A 21,324-nucleotide genomic window follows, 5' to 3' on the forward strand; every position below is an offset into this window, starting at 1 on the left:
ATGATTATCTTTCGCGTTGGTACCGCGTTATCTTTTATTCATAGGACTCGTTCACGTTTTTGAGAGTAATTCTGATTTTCACTAATTAATTTGATTAAGTGGGTTTTCTGTTGCTGTATACTCCGTATTGCATATGGATTTCGTGCGGCTGTTCAACGTTTCCAACCTTTCCAACGCAGAAGGCTCGAAACGCAAGATTTAAACGTATATTATGATATAAAGATGGTTTCGTCTAACAACACCGCGCTCGCGTATGTATTCGCAATCTCGCTAGAGATTAGACCGAGCATACGTGTTTCGAGTAGCCAATGGTGTTACAATAACAGCGTATTATTCCCTTAACCGAGCCAAGAAGGATATCAAGATAAATCCTGTTTATATGCGCCAGATGAACACCCGATTAATATCGCGCTAACGTGGTGCTAAGAGGAAGTGTTATGCAGTCGAATGAACTTTAATTTGCCATACACCCTCATGAACTTTAATGTCCGTTCCATCGCTGGGTGCTCGTTAATTAATTCAATTTAATATTACACGTATCGAGTTCACCTAGATATTCATTTGTAACAACGGCTTAATAATTTATTGAATTAGCTACGTTGGGTCTACTTAACATTAGAGAGTAGCAATTAAGTTTATACGCACTTAGTGTTAATTGAAGCCGGTGGATATTAAAAACATTCTTCTATTATCGTTCTTTTATTTACATGAAAAAAAAGTATACGTAATGGTGTTTTAAAAAAATCATACATATATTTTAAATAATAGAAGGAGAACAAAGAAAATGTTCTGGACAGTCACTGATTTCAATCGCCATTATCGTTGCTTATTAATTTCAAAATGTTTACTTTTTCAAATGATGTCTACAAATGAATATAATTTCATGGAAACACGAACCCCGAATTATTAAAACTCAAATCTACCAGAATGCTTACCCTTACGGGTTGATTTACATCACATATGCAAATTTTCGTTTGTTTAGCGCTGTTCTCAAGATGAGCGAGCGTGTAACGCGACGAGAGCACACTTAAGCTGATTCAAATTTATGTGGAGGAGGATTTCGTGTCTTGAAACGAAAAACGTGATCCCCGAGTTTTCGTGCCGTGTGGCCGTAAACTCCATGATAGATCTGCTTTCGAGACGCTCAGCTATTTGGTATACAAGCTTGCGACTAATCGATTCAATGTTGCCGTTCCCAGATGGACAGTCCGTGCATCGACGACTTTACGATCGGCTTTTAGATTCTTTGGCTTCCCCTTTGCACGCAAATATCGTGCCAACACGGTGGTTGCTTATACTTTGGCAGCTCGCTTTTCCTGGCGATGAAACGCGCGAGTTACGCAAACTCGAGTGAAACATTTGCTATGAGCGGAATATGGAAGTATTTACTGGAAGGTCTTTAAAGAAGTCTTAGGACGACTATAAGTATCCCTGGAAGGGACAATAAATTGTTTGAGTGATATAGTTACTCGGTGACCAGTAATTAAAGTAATTGAAATTATGAAAATGAGTAAACTTACAAGAGAATTAGAATGAAAATTCATGCATGCACATATCTGCGAAAAGTCAACAGAATAATTCAGATGGGTGCAATAAAATAAAATAAAACGTAATAATTTGATAATAAATAAATCTTGCAAGAGATAAGAGTAATTAAAGCTAATACCCGCGTTATAAAACTGCAGAAAAATGCAGATTATTCACACTCTTATAAATCATGGGATGAAACGAGATAAACGAATTTATTAATTCCGCGAATACTTACGCGGCTGAAATAAAGTATCGCCGGAATAATTATAAAGGGTGAAGCAACACGCACGTTTCACAGTAACGAATCTCTTCCGTTTGACGAAGGTGCAACGATTATGCAGATTTCCCGATCCTCTCGAATCAGATTGCGTGACAGACGCGCTTGGGTACCGTCCACTTAGCCCTCTGGCAACCCGTTAGAGCGATATTACGTAAACGATGAGGATAAAAACATAGTCGAAAGACAGCAGTGTATCATTTTGGATTATAATTTCTGGCCAGAGATGGATCCATTAAATTACCAGCACACAGAACCGTCGTTACCATTGAAACTCAGTTATTTGCGTAAACATTAGTCCCCAGAGCAACGAATCGACGTTCATCGAGGAATCGTGGCGTTTTCTACATTCTGTGAGACTTTGTTCCTTTGGTAGTTATCCTGAGGCCATTTGGCACGGTTATAAATCATCTGGTCGAAGGAACAGAAAGTAACATGTCGAGAATGAATAGCATTTCGTATATTGTTATACCAAGTTGTCTAGGTGATGACAACTGTGATTCAAAGGTTCAACTTTCTAGGAATGGCGTCGTTTCTCCTAGATCTGGAAGGGTTCGCGGACACTGTTCCAAGAGGGCTAATCCAGTTAGTTACAAAAATCTGTAATTATTATAATTGTACAGTGCATGGTCTCCAATGAGTGCATTGCATACATTCACTCATAGTTTTGTTGATATATTCTGCATATCGTAGATCTGGAAGGGTTCAGACACTGTTCGAAGAGGACTAATCTAGTTAGTTACAAAATTCTCTAATTATTATAATTGTACAGTGCATGGTTTTTAATGAGTGCATTGCATACATTTACTCATAACTGTGTCGATACTTCTTGAATCTGATATTTCTTCTACTCACTGCTTGATCGCCAGAATACGACACAAAGGTCTCTAATCCTTAAATCTGGGTTCGATGACCAAGACTAACAACTCAATCGTAATCCAAGCATCAGAGCCCAACAAGTTCAGTTCAGATAGCCTTCCTCGCTCTACCAAGACAAAGTTCCATCTCCTCCAAGTTCATATTTCCAAAGAAAGCTTCGTCATTCCCAGACTCTGATCGTCCAAGCCTATGGGGCTCCATAGGACACGTGACCCATAAGCTTCCATAGGTGGACCTGTAAGTGGTAGAACGTTTTACCACCTTTGTAAATGTGCTGTTCGCGATTTAGTGCATCGCGTCTGTTGTTCAGCGTCGTGTGCATCGTCGCCGCGGACCAAGAGCCACGAGAGGCCGTCTCTGAAAAGAATTCCGAGCGGCGTGCACTCTTGTCTGTGCAGGTGCACGCACACGCGTCTACCTGGCTGGCCGGCTCGCTGACAAGCCGCTCCCGCGGGCAAAGTTCAATGCTAGGAGCTCCTTCTTGTTTTATGTACCGGATTACGCTTCGCCTGGCTCGGAAGTAGCATCTCCCTGGAGGCTCGCGGCTCTCGCCGCGCCGTCGGAGAAAAACCAACGTAAAAAGGTCGAGAGGGATGCGTCCGGTTAGAGCTCTTCTTTAACGCCAGCCAGTAGCGGGAACATGGCCCGTGGAATTGATTTCGTACCTAAATCTTGACGCAGCCTCTTCACTCCTCGCGTCTCGTATTTCGATTCCCAAAGACCTATTTATTTCCCTTCATTTACTCGTCATTTAGAATGCTACATAACAGAATCTCCATCTTCATCGTCAGTTATACAATTTATTTTTATTGATCTTCTCTGTGATTATCCACCCAAGTGTCATCATTAATGTGGATCTTTGTAAAGTAATGTTTTCTTCTAATTAATTTAAGTAGGTTTTCTATCTCAGGATGCTCCATGTTGCATATGTCCCTCTACGTTTATAATAAATAACATTCCTGTATGTATTTAGACTAAATTTTGTTTCGTACAGTCCTCTAGGAGTATATTATTCAAAATATGTCACTTGGACATAAGGATCACTTGATCAATAATGGCCAGAGAAATTACATCATTTAACCCTTTCAGATCTGAATCTTTTTTTCTCGTACTGATGTAGTTTAATTTTTAGGGTTAACTTGGACTAATATTAGTGTGGAAAAATAAAAAAAGAATTTAATAGTGTAATTTTCGAGGATAACTGATCTTTTGCTTCATCTGTACATAGGTGAATAATTCGTCCTAAACTATATTGTCGGTAACTTTTAAATTTTGTGTCTACAATTATAGACGTCAGGTCTGAAAGGGTTAAAAGCATCAATATTTTTAGTTCAATCCACGCATAAGTAGATACTGCTTGTGTTATTGGGTATTACAGGTCGTTTCGCACGAAAGAAACATACAATTATATAATCAGGTAGACTGGAAAGTAATGCCGTTTTTGCAATTTTAAATTCTTCTTTATCACTCATCAGCTCATCGATTTTTATCGATCTGCCATTGAAAATTTGCACAGTAGATGACAAAAGGCCAAAAAGTAGAATTTAATGTAGATTAAACAACATTACCTTCCACTCTATCTAATATATATTCAACTAGAATGGAACAACCCTACGTAACTATCACTTTCTAACAACAAGTAGCATTGCAATTTCTAGGTAAGTCCCTGGAGAACTGGAGAACATCACTTTAACTCCTCTTCTCCCCGGTATCAACTTAAGTCTTCTTTACCTGCTATTATAATCTACATACTCAATTATTGAAATAAAAGACACATGCTCACCCCCACCAGTGTTGCAATGAGGGCAGAAATCTTTCTCTTTCTTTGTCGTGAACGAAATGATCTGGGCAAAGCGCGGTTCCGCGCAGTCCCGTGAAAAGGACGGTAGAATCCGGCGATTGGCGCGCGAGTCGAAGGATCCATTCGCCGAAGGTGAACATTTGAACCCGGCGCGGCGGGCGTTAACGCAGCGGAGGACGTCGTAACGAGGATCGAATGGATTACACGTGCGAGTAATGACGTCGAGTCTCCTGGCGGTAGCGACCAGTAGCCGCAGACGAGAGAATTGAAGCCTATCAGCCGCGAGGAACGCCGAGAGTAGCTGCGACGCGAGGTTAATAGAGATCGCGTCAATCTACCGGTCTCTACATGTATAATATTCCGTGTCAGGGTCGCCTGGGCGAGGAAAAATCGCCCTTTACTGCTGCGCGCCTCGAGCAACGACGGGGAATATTCATTTTACTGCTCGTTCATTTTGGACGGATCGAATCGACGTTCTCCACCTTCGCCCTTTCCGTCGATGACAGCCGAAGGTGACTCTGTTCTCACGCTCGTGCTTTACAGAGCTGGACACTCTTTGATTTCGTTGAAATCGTGCAACTGGTTGTCGAGTAGCCAAAAGTCAAGGCAAAGGATTTGTGTACTCTTGTGGCAGTTTGAGAGACGTATATGAGTACTTGGAAGGTTGGTACAGTGGCCTGTTTTAAGGATATTTTTATAGAGAAACGAACGATGTTGTTTGTGTGAGAGTTATTGCATCTACACTTGTTTATCACAGAATGTGAAAATATTTTTTGATATTGAAATAGAGTTTCAACTTCAGCTGTGTGTGTGTTCGCCATACTTAGAATTCCAAGGGGCAGGGATCAACTCAAAATCGATGAATGAAAAAAATTTTATCAGCGTATTAGTATAGGCAGTTGTGCACGGACCATTTTTCCACAAATTGTTGGTTTGACAAAACTAGAACGTCTTCGATGTCGATTCCTTTGCGAATGTTGAGAATACAAATATACTTGGAGGACCTACGGTGGACAGATCAATGAGTAGCCATTTTTCAATATTTACAATATAAATTTGAAAGAATATATTATTGCAATGTGTGTACATTCAACTAAAATTTCAACTTTCTCGGTAAAAAATTCTTAAAGATTGGTTTGATATTGCGAGGTCAGAAAGTGGTAGCCTGATCTGAAGGGTACAAATTCAAGCCACGTTTGTTAATTAACCAGTGCGAGAGGAAATTTTCATACATATCCGAAAAATGTCAGACATACATTATAGCACTTGCAGCTTCGAGCAGCGATATATCGCTCTTTGGTACTTAAAGGGTTAATCTAAAAAACAGTAGTAGCTCTATCAATATTAAATGGCTTGCATATACTTATGCATGCTCCAAGTGCAACTATATAATTTTTTCCAAGCATTAAAGCCTGCTCATTGTAGAGTTACATACAATTCTGTCAAAAGACATGAAGGAGTTTCCATAATTCAAGTATAATAAAGAAAAATCATGAAATATGATACATTGAAAACAATTAAAGGCACTCGATGCCGACACTACCAAAAAATGGCAAAAATGGCCAATTCGATGGGGAATCCCTTCGAGTCTGCCATTACGGCACATTAAACTCTGCTCCAATTGCGCTAAACGAAAACAAGGAGAGGCGTGGTGCACGGTTTTTAGACGAGTCAGAGGCGAGTCATCTCGATCCATCGATCTCTCCCTCGCCCTCCATCGATTGGTTACTTGTTCGTTAACGTCACGCGTGCAGTGTGTCGATGTCGGCGCCGATAAGAGATAACGCTAGGTTTCGATGTATAATTATGCTTCACGCGGAATCCAACCGAGTACGAAGTGGATCGTATTTTCCTGCAACGGTCTTCGCATCGTTAGACACCGGTATTGTCCATTAATCGGATCGAAGCGATCGCGTAACGAGCCTGGACGCGAAATCGAATTTACGGTCAATTGGTAACGGTCGAGAAATGATCTTGTCTTCGACGATGATTGCTAATTGATCGACTGGAACGAGCGTTACCGTCGACCCCACGGTCTTATCGCAAGTTTCCTTCGATGCGATAGTAACTGAAAAATCGTCGTCCCTTCCGCGGTGGCACAAAGGTTGCAGCTGAGAAAAGAAGCGCGATATTCCATCAAAGAGGCTAAATGTTCCATTAAAAATTGCATAGACACATCTTTATGGTATGCATCTACGTAGAAAAGAAAATTCTTTCAACTGTTGAAGGGGAGGAAATAGAGGCAATCATTGTAGTTCCCCTTTTCTGCTGTTTTTAGGAGGAAGGAGGAATTAAATGAAATTATTATTTATGGCGTTTATGTTTGTGCTGCCTAGCCATTTCGGTTGATTGATATAATGAAGCATTCCATCGGTATGAAAATCATAGATTACCAAACTCTAGTAATTTCATTTTCTGTCCAAGATATCCTAAAGCCTTCAGAGTAGATGTTAGACACTGTAAAGTTTAACAAATACCTAACCCAGGCCATATAAAAAACCTCGCGAAATTTATCGAATGTACTACAAAATGAAACGAGCATATAGTTAGAAGAACATCTCGTAAAACCTCTCCGGCATTTCAAAATTGATTAAAGCAGATTAAATTGTGCATCGCGAGGAATCTTACAAGAATCCGCTGAGGAATTTTTCTTTTACGATGGAATACAACCAAACCGGCATTTTCCCTAATTACTTACACGGCTCGAAACGAGAGGATCTAAAAATCCGTGATCTTTAAATTGCTAATTGTCTAGTTTCTCTTAAAAAAGAAAAGATGCGAAAATTACATGAATTAAAATGCAGATTAGTTGTATAAATATTCACATCGGGCAGACCTAATCTGGCTTAATCACTGAGCGAGTATGTATTCCTCTTGCCTATGAGAACAGGAACACGTGTTTCGTTGAAGTTAATTACGATACGAGAAAATAAATTATGTAGATTCGCGAAGACATAAATTTAGAGATACAGTCATGAAAAGCCACTTGGGGGAACGTATTCGTGAACAGAAATTTTTTACGTTTACTGTGATTCTTGAGATAAAATGCTTGGGGTGAAGACTAATGTAGAATAATAGGTACATTTTACCAGCGTTGGACTTTCTTAAAGGTTTTCCAAACGAAGCTTTAGTATTGTGAATGCTGATATTTACAGAGCGTTTATCTTTTTGTTCAGGTGGAATTTTGTATAAGTGATTGAAAATATAAAAAAATTATGATGTTCATATCGATGCTGGATACTTAAACGACATCATCCTTTACGTTTAATTGTGAATATGTCTTCATTTAAAATGAAGAGTCGAATCTACAAGCAAATTTAATTTAAAGACTAGGTTATTATTTTGATAATAAAAAGTGATATTAAATTTGCTGTTTTACAAAGAAAATTTACCATCTCCTTTTGCAACAATTCGTGACTCAAAAAGCTATAAACTTGTCCCTCGAGTAATTGCAATCAATTTGAACTGCGAGACATTTCGTAGTTGCCAGTGAATGGGTTAAGAAGTAAAATTCTAAAGCCCCTTTCGGAAAAGCCTTTATACAATTACGAAGGTGGTTATTATTGCATACGTATACCATCATCATTTTTGGAGGATGAAAATCCTCGCATTTTGATTTATTTTCGCAAACCTGTTTCGCCCCCCTCGGCGGATGATCCGTGGAAAAATGGCAAAAAAGCGTTCGTATATCCACAGGGGAACTTTTACCGGCTCGTAATTGAACGTTATCGCGTTTTACGTTGATTCTTTATGAAAAGGAATTCCATCGTCGGAAGAAGATGCAATTTCGACCCGTCGACGGTCACCGATAGAAGGTTTGTAGGCGTAATAAAGCTTTTTTACCGAAATTAAACGGAGTTCGTTACAATCTGTTGTTGCACCGACGATCGCCTATCTCTTCGCTTCCCGAGCCCCCTCTGCGAGGCCCCCTCCACCATTTGCCGGGTGCTTCATCCCTCCTCTTTCTATCTCCCCGAGCCGAAGCTTATTATCATTATTTCGCGATAAAGGTATGAAATAATCGAGAAGACGTTCTCTATACCACACTTATCGAGCTGCGCAAGTGGTAGGCATCGGAGGGGTGAAGAGGAGGAAGAAGAAGATGGAAACCGGAGAGTATATATCTAAGAACCGGGTACGATGTCGATGCCGATACCTAATCGATCGAGATCCAATCGAATATTATGGCTAACGAGCTGTCACGCCTGCCTGAACACGATGTTGGAATCATCCTTTTCCACGGGCAACGAGATCCTTCACCCCGTATCTGCCTTCGCCTAACCTCTCCGCTCGCTTTCCAACGTTATTTGACAAGGGGGAAATTTATGCTACCAGCTCGCATCGATAACGATCCGCGATCGCGCGGTGCGTTGCTTCTTTAATAATTAATTTACCGAGGAATACGGTATCGTTACAGCTGCTACGAAGCGAACGTTGCGAGAGGGCAACCGCGGGTATAATTAGGTTTGCAATAAGCACGATTCAATGCCGATAAAAAAAAAAAAAGAACTGTTTCAGGTCGGCGTTGAAAATGTTTCACTATGCGCAATTATTTATGAGGACTTTTGAGTCTACTTCTTGGTTTTCGTACTGCTTGGTTTCTCTTGATTGGCAACAATCAATTTCAATTTGCACATACATTCCATTGGAATTGCAGTTCCGAATTTTTATAAGAAATTGTTGTATTATTTGCCTCTTGAAATTAGAATAATTTCTTTCTCTGGCATTCCTATTTTTAACAGAAGTAAATATTAAAGAATCCAAGATAGTCAAAACCCTTTGTACATTTTTTGTGAGATACATATATATGTACACACAACACGATGTACTTGCCTAGATGCATTCTTTTATTTCTTTGATTATTACGTCGAGTACTGTGGCTACTATCTACGCGAATGCACACGAAACACGCCTCTTTAGATTAACACATAGTTGTAAATGTTAATAATAAACATTCTTAAGTATTTCGTGTGCCACTTACTTCGTATTCTCCAATTTCAGTCACACGACACATTTTTAACACTAAACCTACCACGACAGGTCGAATGACCGTGTTCTATTTTTTGTGTACAATTCTTATATACAACATAAAAATTATATAAAATTGTTTCACGTATTATTGAATGTAGCATCATGTGAAATATTTCTGGTCACGGTAGAAATAGATGCAAATAAATGTCGGTAGGTTTAGTGTTAAAAACAACTTTGTGGCATCACCCGGAAAAATTATAATACAATACACGTTGCATACCATTCCACATTACCCAAAATTCCATCTCATGGAAAGAGTCACTTCGTATTATCTGCCTCGCTAGAGCAAAAGGTTGTCTCCATCTTTCAAAATCATACCTGAGCTACCTGCATGTCGTCACGCGATGGGCAACAGTGTTGTCCGACAAATTTGCAACTCGTCGCTCGAACGACACACGCGACAAGGAACAGGACGAGAAAAAGGAAAGAAACCAGACACTCGCGAGGGTCCCGATAGTCTGGTAAAAGAGCAATAAGCGTATCCCAAGACGATCAAAAGGGAGGTTCGCGGTAGCCACCTCGGGCAACATGGAAAAAAGTGGTAGACTGTGCGTTTCCAGAAGCGAGAGATCGCCGCGGAGGCGGATTGACCTGGTTGGTTAACGACGTGGGAATAGTCCTTGGCAACACCTTCCTCGCCGCGAAGCAACCGATCCTCCGGTTCCGTCCCTTCCCTGCAACTCACCGAGTGGACTGGTCGGTGGTCGATGAGGTGACATGATTGCAAGACTTATTGGGTACCCCTGATGGTATCGAACTGTACCAAACTTCCGAAGTATTAGGTTGTCCCAAAAGTTTCTTTCGCTTTATTAATAAGTTAATACGCGCACAATAGTTTATGTTTTGTGTTACATTACTGAATTGTGCACGATTCATTTTGCTCCATTACTGTTACAACATGAATATCTATGAAATTAGATTGTCTATTTATATAAACACGACCACATAAAATAATTGAGTGCAACTCGCGAAAGAAACTTTCGGGACAACCTAATACATTAATATTTCAAGTAATCACATGAATTATGTATAAAGCAAGAGAGTCTTGACTTAGATATTCATTAAAGGCATATGAGATTAAATCTGAAAGTTTAGTTAATTAACCTAAATTAATCTGAAGGCTTTTCTAAACTTAGAAGTTGGCAATATGAGTTGCTACCCTTGCTTACATCTTTCTCAATCTCATGTAGTCGACTTATAGAAGAGACCTAATCCAGACCTAATCACTTGTGTGAAATCACCAGGTACTGCTTCCATCAGTGTTACTAAATTTTCCTAAAAGTCTACTTCCTCGATTAGTCATTTAGTTATTACCTAACGCAGACCTAATCACTTATGTGAAAATACCAGGTACTGCTTGCATCAGTGATACTAAACTTATCTACAACTTTGCTTCTTCGATTAGTCATTTATTAGTTATTACACTTCAATGAAATAACCACCTATGTAGAACATTTGTATCAATACTTCTTAACTTGCCTACAAATTCTACGTTTAGACCAAGAAATCCAGGTACTATCTGTATCAGTATCCTTCAGCTACCGAATCTTCTACATTTCTCCATTCAAATACACAAGTACCAACGATGCTCTAACTGAATAATAAATAAACTAACCTAGACCATACTTTAATCGTTAACTACGACTCTCCAGTAAACATACCCCTAATTATTCATTAATTCAATCTGCAACCCAATAGATCGAAGCCTCAACCTGGAAGCTGGTGTCGAAGAAACGGTTGACTACTCCGAATGACGTCCGCGCCTTTTACAAAACGAGCAGTCGCGAGGATCCGAGTCACCAAGACGCGATCCATCTCGAGCGACAGCGTATCGTCCATTCAGGATGCTACCGATTCGGTGCTGATAACTGGCGTTCGGTTAATCCTCGTCCACGTAATGGACGTTTCGCCGTGTCCTCGTCGAGGCTCATAATTTATTCCCCGTAACAAGATGTTCCTCTCGAAAGGCGATGTTAGACGTTTTTCAACGGTAGTCGGTAGTTGGTCGTTGAACAACACGTACCGAATACAAATCACCGATGCCCTGTCCGCGATACCGCGATGGTGCGCAAAACACCGATCCTCCGGAGTCGAGGACTTCCAAATCAACTCGTAAATAAATTCTCTGGGAGGGTTTTTGCGTCGGTCGGCGGACGCGTAGCGCAAGTACGATCGCTAAGAAGCGTCTGGACGCGGTTTCTTTCACCGGAGCAAAACCTGGACTCGATCTGCTGGCAAAACGTCGTTTCTTCCGTTTAAGCTCGCGCACAGGGGACATTGAAGCTCTTCGTCGTCGGTACGATGTTCTATTTACCTGGGATCGGCTGGTAAACTCGCGCTTGGGCCTCTTAACAAAGCGATTGGAGTTGGAGGGTAGCATCGAGAGGTGGCGTAGGTCTTGGATTGGACCTAAACATGGTCGAGTAAGGTTTCGTTCGAGATAAATGTGTCTGGTAGATGGCGATCCTCTGTTGTTAGGCTGGGAAGCATTCTATCAACTTGGTGATGTTGTTAGAAATGTGGATGACCACGATAAAATCTTGTTGTGTGATATTTGTATGGTGTGTTGATGATATTTGGTGGAAAAGTGGGTACTGTCTACAGAAGAAGACTTTTAAGGTAAATATTTTTAAGTAAGCTCCGAATCACTGATGCAAATAATGCTTGGAAGGTCTACATAGTTATTTCAAAACTGACCAACTATCCTGATTATTTAACTAAACTTCAAAGTTCTTGGTCATCATTTCTGTATACTCTGAAGTCGTAGAACAACAAGACGCTTCAACTTCCTTAATGAAAATCTTTCATTCTCTCTTCTTTCAATGAAGATCCTCTTTTTCTGTTCAGTCCTTTAAGCTCTCCTAAAATACGTCCATGCATCAACATTTAGTAGAAATTAATTTCCATGGCCAAAATGGATCCTATTCCAGGTTTTGTCTAAATCTGAGTTCACCAACTATCGAAATAAATAGCTGAAACGGTACCAGTCGGGTCTTTTGAAGATTTTTCCAGGAAGGTGGACGATTTGCGCTAATTCCACTATGGAAAGCCCCCCCCCCCCCCCCCATCGGTTCTTGCTGCGTCGGTTCCGGATACCGTGCACTATCTCGCGCAACACACCTGTACAGGTATTCTATATAACGAGGTTTGCGCTCGGTGTCACCGACGCCTGGGTCACCGTATACGGTGGAATATTACCGCCATTAATCAACGACAGACCGTCGCGGAGGTGACGACAGTCTGACAGTTCTTTTCTGCTCCACTCGGCTCTGGATTTTGCCTCGCAGCTCGGGATACCTTGCAGACCGTCTCGCTGCCTGCTGCACTTTGCAAGGAATTCCACGTGTTCCGTGAAAGAGTTGGTTTCTTAAAAAACGAGGGGAAAAAGGAGAAGAAACGGAGCTCTGGCATTGTGTCGCCGCGAGATATCTTGGAACCCCGCGTGGAAATAAAACTGTCGACCCGCTGCGTCGAGGAGCGACGTAAATCGGTGACGTAGGGCGATTAATCCTTGTCCATTTTCTCGAAAAATGTTTACAACAATTGATATCGTTACGGACGATTCGTCTAGTTATTTGGAACTGCGTCGCGTGTTGCTAGGACTCGATATTTTGGCCAATCGTTTCTAGCAATTACAATCAAACATTGATTTTAGAATGTATATTCTATCATTCAGAGTTTGTGTTATTTTGTTTTTTGTGTTTTATATTAAGGATTGTCCTGAATATCAATTTTTTAAAGAAAGGACAAAATTGGAAGGAATTTCGATGCAATAATTATCATACTATGAATACCTTTATATTATAAAATTCAAGAATCTTATCAAGCCATCATTGTCCAAGTTGATACCATGAATTATGCGAAGAAAATAACTTACCTAGAAATAATGTCTTGGAAAGAGATAGACCTAAAGCACAAGAAGCCATTCATAGTACAACCTCTCAGGCAGAATAAATAAATCTCAATTGCTTTTATCCTATCAATTAATTCGCTTACGTTATTATACATATTTTTGTACCAGTAACTATATCAACAAGTGAGACATTATCACAGTTCGAGAAACAATCATCACTGTAATTTAACAGGCTTGACATGGACCACTACGCAGAACACAAAGAGCTTCCAAGTGGCTCTAAGATTCAATTCTAAACGTCGGACAATCCCCAACGCAGACTACATACCTGTTTTTCATCAGCTTAGCGTCGAGAAATCTCCGATTTTCCATCTGAAAACGCGCTCGTTCCTGAATTCCCAAGAAGAAACGAGCGGCACCGAGCCCAAACCGAAAAACCGTGCACCGACGCGGAAAACCGGGGACAATGCCCGGCGCAATAACTCGCCCTAGCTGCGAGATGTGTTTTTAATTCCGCATAAGTCCGCACGGTCCACCGTGACGGGGTCGGCAGGTGGTGTGGGTGGGTTTCTCCCCCGGGGAGAAGACGTTATTAGCGGGGGCATTAATCAGAGCACGCCTAGCCGGTCTAGATGGAGGAGAGGAGCTCGTGGTGGGCCAGCGCGAAGAAAAGGAAGAGGAAGTAGAAAGGCGAGAGTAAAAGACAGCCTCCGGACGAGGGGGGAGTCGAGTTGAGATATGAAACGAAGGAAAACTTAGCGAAGCCATCCCCTCTTCTGGTCGTTCCTCAGGGTGTCGGTGGTCTTTCCTCGTCAGGAGCGTTCCTAGGGTACTCGACACCCGTATCACACGTCCTACGCCTCCTGCAAATATGATTTCCTTTAATTAGAGTTATTCTTTTGGGTAGGAATAGAGTTACACATACATATTAACCCTTTGCATTCTGCACCATCTCGTTACAAAATGTGCGAGCAGGATTCGTATTACATAAAATAGTCTAACTTTGGAAACGTGTCTTTTTTGGTATTATTAGACTTGATTATAAATTCTTATAGCTTTCCTGAAGCGTTGATACCACTTCGAACATAAATCCTTTATGTATCAATCTAAATTAAATCCGTTATGTTTGCAGTGGTGTCACTGATAAAATTTATTAAATCTGAGTGTAAAGGGTTGAGGTATATATTTTTGTATAAATGAAAATCCATTTCCAAAAGCATTCTACGTATATCATTTATGAACTGGATTTTATTTTTTATTAACATTTCACTTCGTAATTTCTAGTCCCTCTTCAAAGCCATTCTGTGTAATCTGAAAAAAAATAGGTGGAGTCCTTGGATACCGAATGAAGGCAATGAAGGCTCGTTAACACTTTTCGTTGTTTCTATAGGATTGAGAGACATGAGCGTGTATTAGTGGCATAGAGATACATGTTGTGTCGCATACTTTTGCCTTTAAACCGTACGAACTGGTAGTCTGCGATGTGTACACGAGTCGTTCGAGCCTCCTCTATATTGTCAATGGCTCTCAAGTCGAGAGAATTGCTTAACCATAGAAGAATGAGGATGGATCTCCAATGTGGTACTTCTCCAAGTAATTGAATGAATAATTAACTCCTTGTGGCATAGTGTTGCAAGTTACAAAAGTGAAACTCTTGAATGTGGATTTAATTCAGTAAAGGGGATGAATTTCTGACACGAGTATAATTCTTCAAGGTGCTTTATTTCCTACACACCGTTATTTTTTGAAAGATGGCACTACTATTTGATGAGCACGTGCGAAGATCCACGTACATCTGTCAACTCATACAAATATTTACAGCTGTTCAAACTTGACGTGTTATCCTATTTTCTTACAATGGAAAAAATTGAATATCGTGCAGTAATAAGATTTTTATTTTTAAAAGGTAGCACCAAAACAAATTCACGAACGATTGTTAAAAGTGTATAAGGACTCTTCACCTTCAATTAGAACAGTAGAGTTGCTGAATTTAAACGCGGTCGTTAAAAATGACTATTATTTCGATAAAATGATGTCCATCGTACCCCTTGCACCCTTAGCACAACTCGCGCCTGGTTTGCCTCCCTCGCGTTCTCTTTCGCAGTTTCTTCCCTGTCTCTCTCTCTCTCTTTCTCTCTTTCGTTCCTTTGGCCCCCGCGGAAGGGCAGCGCCTCGACGCGGCTCACAGATGAACCGTTTTAATGAAAAGATGGCGTCGCCGCGGGGGTGGAACGAGGGAGGCTTGGAAGCTGGATGCCGACGCTGTCCAGGGGCGAACGCGGGGGAGGGTTGTTTTAGTTCGCTCATCAGAAACCACTGCATGAGTCGCGGCTCAAATGAAATTGCCGCTATAAAAATGATGCTCCGTGTATATGTCCCGGGTATTAGGTAGCCGGAAAGCCCGTTCCTATACGGATCTCTTTTGGGATTCGCTCTTCCGGCTGATGCACCTTACACTCTTTGATGAAAATTGCTCTTTCGATCTTAGAGGACAACGTTTTCCTCAGGAATATTATTTATAGGTCACTCAAACTCTGGTAACGCGAGTTGCAGCAAGCAAAGCAGAATAGCAGAGTACCCTAACGTTCAAGGTTGAATCTATGTTTCAATTTATGACTCAAGGTTTTTGGATATGTTAATGTAGTTGTTGAATATGACATTTGCAGTCTTCCGATTTAGGTTGAAGGATAAAGATCGATACTTAATTCTCTGTAATTTATACTGAAAACAACACTCTTCATGAAACGAAAACATTTCTTCCGTTCCAATTTTGGATCAGCCAGGCATCCAAACATAGTCGAAGGATCAATGGTTCCAATGCAATGCAATTTTTCAATATTTCTTAATGAAAATTTCACAAACTATACTTCAGGATGCACAGATTGATAGATCCAAATTGGAACTTCCTACGTTGTATACATCTTGCGTGAAAAATCTCCAAAGATCAGGAGGTTTCATTCTCGGTTTCAGGAGGCAAGGGTAGTCAAAGATGGCACCCTGGTAGCAGGTACCTCAGAAACGCCCTTTTGTCCGCGTACCACGCACTCGCGAATGAATGCGTGTAAAGAGCACGTACACAGAGACAGCGGCGAGAAGGGGAGGGGAGGAGCACGTTCATTTTTCTTTTACATTCGCGAGCGCGGAAAGAAAAATCACCGGTTCTCATTACGCTCGACACGTAGGCAGCTTTATGAGTCTCTCCCCTCTTCCTGGCGTTCAACCCTCGCGCCGTGTCTTCTCCGACGCGCTCCTCCCCAAACCCCCCCTTCGCCCCTCGGTCCGTGCCGAGCGGCGCAAGAAGAAGATATTATTTATTTCGTAAATTAACTCCCGGGCCGTGGCGAACGTGACTGGAAAATCCTTCGTAGTTTCGCGCCGTACTTTTCCGCTTTTATTAATCGCCGCCATTCGCCTGGCTAAGAACCAGCCCGATTCCTTTTTGTCTTCCGCACTGCCCTGCCGTCTCCCACACCCCCGAGCCGTCCCATAGGTTCGCCCCATTGTGACGCGTAATTAGAAGGGCGGACGGAACGCGTCGCGACGCGTGGGTGGCAGCAGATTGCACGCGACGGAGACGGATTCGACGATGCAGCGTGTAATATCTTTGATGTTTGGTAGGAGAATGCTCAGAATTCTGTGCTTCGAAGACGTGGACATGGGTACGGGCGTATAGACTGTGGAAGTGTTGGTAAAAGTGGTGAGGGTACTGAATTTTTGTTTTTGCAATTTATTTGCTTTTTATTGTGAAGTGAAAGGAGATTTTATGGTTTTTGGAAAGTATTCGTAGAGCTTTTTGGAAGATGACGTTGTTTCGATGTAAGCTATTGTATTAACATGAAATATTAAAGATGTGATTGAGTAATGAAATGGTCGGAATAGAATGAAAATTAATTGCATAGTGTATCTGTAGAGAATTTATTTAATGCTCCACACGATTAGCTTGAAGCAGTCTTCAGTGACGAATGTCTGCACCTAATGTTTCACATAATATCATAGTAATAGGGGGTCGAACAGTAGAACCTCGATTACTGCAGGAAACCGGGGCTGAAGCTCGTGCAATAATCGAGGTTCTTGTAGTAATCAAGGTAACCAATCTACTGAATAATATCTCCACGTGTTATATTCCTACTACTACCCTCAAGCTTGCTTACTACGTAATAACCACCCCCCATCCACTTCACAACATAGTTGAGGTTCAACCCCCAATAATTAAACTTGCTATATTGTTGGACTATACTGCAATTATAATTCTATAAAAGAGCATTAAAATAGAAGAATGTATCCTTCCTCTGTATCCTTCCTTTGCAAGAATGGCACGTGTAATTCTCTATCGCACTCCCCTAAAAAGCCTCATTCCAGTATCTGCAATTTTCCTCTTTCGTAATCGCGAAAATTGTCTCCCTTTCGTGTTTACCAAGCCAGTCTCCTCTACCCCGAACTGGTCCCCATAGAGATCCTCTCCAGCCGGTCGTCTCCGACCTGCGACTCCCATAATTAAACTCCATTTCTCGCGGCACGGTATGAGACACGGTGCGTGCGTGACGCGCAAGCCAAGGATCGCTTCCACTGTCCCTCATTTATATTTCGCTGATTGCCGTTATTCCTTCCGATTCATTAACTTCGACCGCATCCACCGACGTGCCCTTATCGCCCGTCGGCGGCTGAGGGGCCAGGGGAAGGCTGGTCGGGACAGAAACGAATCGCCACGAAGAAATAATGTACGTAACTTAATTACCGATGTAGGCGGAGAGGGATAAAGGAATAAATGATGGTGAAGAGATATATATATATATCCGTGGTGCATTGGCAACGTGGCCACGCCGAAGAGCTCCTCTGCGTTCGACTGTAAAATCAGGATGTAAATAACAGTAAGAAAGCGGCCAACTGGAGCGGAATGTTGGAAAGTAGAATTTTGGGTTCTCAAAGTTCGTGGCAATTTTTAAGAAAAATTCAAAGGCACATTTTAATTTTGATACATACTTATTGAATCACATACGCACCATTTTATATAATAATTCATTAAATATTTTTCAAATAATAAAAATGTAGGTATTCACTATGTGCTTTTATAACTATGCTTACAAGTCTTGGCACCCTGTCTATTAATTTTTATATTGTTCCACTCCATGTCCATCAATTCTCATAAATGTTGTACAAATGGTTCATCCATAATAGAATACAATGCAATGTAAACAAATCACCACATTCAATGAAATACTGCACCCTATTCATTATGCTTTTTGCACTTTGCAATTAAAATCGCGTAACAAATATAACCTACATTACATACAACGAATTCGTTAAAAATAGCAAGTATCCACAAACTTTTGAACGACATTGTATATCATTCCATCATACGAGTAAAAACAAAATTCTAAAGCTCTAGTAACTTGACTAAATTCGCGATTTCCATCCAGACTTCTGAACTACTTATTAGATTACATAGCTTCGAATTGACTAGAAACACAGTTTCAGCTCGGCAAAACTGTTCACGGATATTAGAATGGAAGTGACCGCGTTAAATACAAAAGAACCTTTGATACGAGCGAGATCCGCGTGAGGAGCGGTGGTCCGCGTACCATCCTTTGGCGAGTAAAGGGATCTCCGGAGCTCCTTTAAATTGCAATCCTCTCCAGATCGCTGGGATTCCTCGGAATAAAATAATCCACGGAGCATTTCGAGCTGGTCGGCGCAGGAAAGAGACGAAGAACGGAAAGAGGAGGTACGATACGCGGAGGCCCCAGCTTTGGATGGATATAATCACGGGTCGCAATCGGGATCGGCGCTGTTATTACTGTCCGTCCGTGAAAAATGGTTTCCCCAAACAAATTTCTTGGAGAAAAGGAGAGGACGATTAGGGCAGCCGCGTAGCTTCACGTCGTTGTCTCGTCATAATTATCGTGTTACGTTGTTACGCATCGTCGGCAATTATGACGAACGGTCTTCCTCGAGCCGAGACGAGGGGCGAGAATAGAGAAATCCTAGCGGAGGCTCCTCGGGCGTCCTTCGCAAACGCTCTTCCAGAGATTTTGGAAATCGTCCCGGAGAGGGGGATGAAACTGCCTGCGGTCCGGACCTATACAAATCATTCCCCGGGCGTATACTTACAGAGGGCCAGCGTCGTCACTGTCGCGAGGAGTATACAAATCATTTCACCGGCCTGTACTTTTTCGAGGCGGACGTCAGGGAAACGATAAAAGTCCTCGTGGAAGAGGAGCCAGTGGTAGTACGGTGGCCTCTCCACGCGAGGGAGAGAGCTTGTTATTAAGTCAAGACGTGTAGCAACTACAATGAGAGAGGAATTACGTTTGTTGCCGGTAGACCATGCACTATCGAGTGCTAGAACGAAACGTTGATCTGCTATGGACGTCAGGCATCTGGTTAGGTAAGTATGCCGAATTCGAAATTTTATTTTTCTCGGTGATACAAGAATCGTTATTAAGTTAGTCGACTCTGGGTTACAAGTAATGTAGAGATGTGCAGGGTCAGTTGAAACTTCATGAATTTTAGAATTGAAAAAGAGGATAGATTGATAACGAAGTCTTGATAATCTCATTTGATATTCATCTGTACCCTCGGTTTTAAACTCAATCTGAGAAATGTTTTTGCTGTGTGTGTGCGTGCAGGATAGTGTATGGATTATAATATAAATTTCATGTTATAGAATATCCAGATACTTCCACGTTTAACTGCAGATAACAAGATTATTCTTATGACAAGATTGTTGATGCTTTGGTTAACACTGTCCCATACCCAATGCTTTAACTCGACCAAGTCTAGAGACATCTTTTCCAAACTTTGACACAACATTCTATATTATGTACATATATTATATTCTCCAGAAAGTTTGTACCAATTTCTAAGAAACATTAAAACACACGTTTGAATTTTTAATACATATTTAATATATATTGAATTGCACAGGTGCCATTTTGTTCCACAACCACCTTTTAAGGGATGTATGCATGTTATTTGTTTTCAACCACTTCGATATAATCAGACCTACCAAAAATCGACATGGATTTTCCGGCCAACCCAATATATCTTTCGAGAAATGCAAAAGATTCGATTTATACAAAATGTCTCCGCGATGTGCCCCCTTTATCCACCCCCATTTTAAACAAAGATGCGTCTGTTACCAGACGAATTGAGAACCACCCTTGTTCGTCACCCTTTTGCTAACCCAACGCAATAATTGTTCCGGCCATTTCAGCGATTCATTCGAGCAGTTTCACCGAGCCTAATCGCGAGAAAATGCGAGAGTATTCGATTTTTCGCGTGGCCAAGGGGTCACCGTCCACCCGGTATACACACATCTGCTTGTAATACCGCGGCTGCACGTTGGCTACATCGGTTCGGGGCACGGAGTAATGCAATAATAGGCATATACTAATGATACAGAGGGGGCCGGCGGCCGCGCGGGGCAACCTCGCAGGAGGATTCAGTCACGTAGTTGCATTAAACTTAATATAAATAATAGCGGTTTGTGGAGCGTTCGAGAGAGCCACGGCGCTGGCGTATACCCACCTATCTCCATCTTCTCATCCGGCACTCCGCGGGACCATAATACACCGGCCTCCACGTCCCTGGACTCGCCTCCACTTAATAAGCGGGGGATCGTCCTGAATCACCACGGCAGCCAGGGCTCACCTCGTCCCCTCTGGATGGGTCGTTACCGTTCCACCTCGCCACGTACGCGTCGGGAGGGTATTATTGGTTTTGGAATAGGAATATACAATTCGAGCCAACAGACGCAACCCTTTCTTTTGCGTTTTTTGATACCGGCCTACGTGGAGGACGTCCTTGCTTCGTTTTTGACAAGCTTCGGGACGGACGAAGGGGATCCTTTTGCACTTGAAGACCGAACTTGGAGGATTTCTCGTGGAACAGATCGTGTAACATTAATTTTAGCAAAATTTTGTGGGGAAAATCAAGTGTTTGCTCTGTAGTGCG

The 21,324-nt window shown here is 41.6% G+C and overlaps 1 pseudogene; it reads right to left on the minus strand.

Moving 5' to 3' along the window:
• Positions 1–13,878: 13,878 nt before the first annotated feature.
• Positions 13,879–21,324, minus strand: part of LOC128877477 (uncharacterized) — a 60,799-nt pseudogene continuing 53,353 nt past the window's right edge.

Source organism: Hylaeus volcanicus, chromosome 5, assembly GCF_026283585.1.
Source record: "Hylaeus volcanicus isolate JK05 chromosome 5, UHH_iyHylVolc1.0_haploid, whole genome shotgun sequence".
Lineage (NCBI taxonomy): Eukaryota > Metazoa > Arthropoda > Insecta > Hymenoptera > Colletidae > Hylaeus > Hylaeus volcanicus.